This window comes from Cyprinus carpio, unplaced genomic scaffold (genome assembly GCF_018340385.1).
Source record: "Cyprinus carpio isolate SPL01 unplaced genomic scaffold, ASM1834038v1 S000006809, whole genome shotgun sequence".
Lineage (NCBI taxonomy): Eukaryota > Metazoa > Chordata > Actinopteri > Cypriniformes > Cyprinidae > Cyprinus > Cyprinus carpio.
Genome location: NW_024879395.1, coordinates 338,646 through 340,106, shown reverse-complemented (window position 1 = coordinate 340,106; position 1,461 = coordinate 338,646). Strand labels below are relative to the sequence as shown.

The following is a 1,461-nucleotide window of genomic DNA, read 5'->3' as shown; positions in this document are numbered from 1 at the left end:
AAAGACCTTCAAAATTATATATGAGGAAATGAGAATTGGACAAAAAAATGACTGAGCTACGCTCGTTTGAAGTTGATAAAATCATCAAAGTCCATTTTGAGAAAAAAACTGAAAGTTTTCTGAAGGTTCCAAAATAAAATCACCTAGCAACATTAATTCTTTCCCTCCATTTCTTTTATCAATAATCATTACTAGATTAATACTCACAATATAGCTATTTTTTTTTATCTTTGTTGATATTAATAAGAACCGATGCAAAAAAAAAAAAAAAAAAAAAAAAAANNNNTTAAACACTATTAGACAAATGTCTTCCAGATCTGCTTCATACTAAGTATTGTTTTCTCTTTTTTATTACAGAACCTCACCGTTCCTATTTCATACCAGTGGTAGTTGGTGTATTGTTGGTGCTGGCCATAATTGCAGTTTTGGGCGGGATTTTGTTTTGGCACATCAGGAACCGTAAACAAACAGCACAAACTGGCAGGTACTACTGTGAATGCATATATTCATTTTTATGTTGGAAAAGTGTTTATTATATGACCATAATTTCATGTAAAATAGAATAATGGTGAATTTTTATCTTGTGAAGTAGTAAAATCTCCTGTAGGTTATTGTGTAATGTTACATCAAACTCCTGCTGTTTGAACTTGTCAAACATTAACACAAAATGGAGACTTTTCAACAATCGTCCCCTTGGAATTATAAGCTTCTATCTGCTTTCCGAGTAGTTTTGAGATATTGAGCCTTAAAGTTTTTGTGTTTGATGCTTTTTGAAATTGGATAGAACCTTATTGTTTTTTTAAATAAAAAAGTCCCATAATGTAATACCAAATATAAAAAAAAAAAAATCTATCACATAATGTAAATACGTTGACACAGAATAAGAATATGTGAATATCTCAATTTTGACAAAAATGCCAGATAGAACCTTATAATTCCAAGGGGACACAATGTAATCATTTTAGTTTTCCTTTGCTGTTCATATTTACTCCCTGATGAAGATGTTTTATAGATCTCTAAAATAAATATAATAGATCAAGCTTTATTTATATTGATATTATATTGTATAGTGACACTGTTTTACTCCCTTTGAAATAGACATCAAGACGGAAGCTTTCTTGCTGTTGTCTTGTTGCTGCTTTACTGTACTTGTGCGTATATTTGCATGATCATTCATGCATGTGTTGTTTTGAATCATGTCATATTTGTTTGCGGATTGTCTAGTTGCATGAAATACCTGTTTGCATCACTGACTGCTGCTGTCTGTGATGGTGAGGATACTGCTTCTTTTTACTTTATTTTGTTTAGGGCCCTATGAAATCCATTTTATTTTTTCCTAAATTCCGTTTTATTTTTTTCCAAATTCAGTTTTTTTTCCGTTTTAATTTTTCTCGACTCCTTTTTAATAATTAGATTAAAGTTTATTAATCAAAAAAAGTATGTATTATTAATTAAAACCAT

The 1,461-nt window shown here is 29.8% G+C and overlaps 1 long non-coding RNA gene across 1 annotated transcript in view; it reads left to right on the top strand.

Annotated features, from left to right (window-relative positions):
• The window catches only part of LOC109085231, a 2,812-nt gene extending 1,627 nt beyond the window's left edge, over positions 1-1,185 (top strand). Inside the window, exons 2-3 of the long non-coding RNA XR_006159981.1 lie at positions 358-484; positions 1,099-1,185. This is a non-coding gene — a long non-coding RNA (uncharacterized LOC109085231). The remainder of the gene's footprint in view (positions 1-357; positions 485-1,098) is intronic.
• The last annotated feature ends 276 nt before the right edge of the window (positions 1,186-1,461 follow it).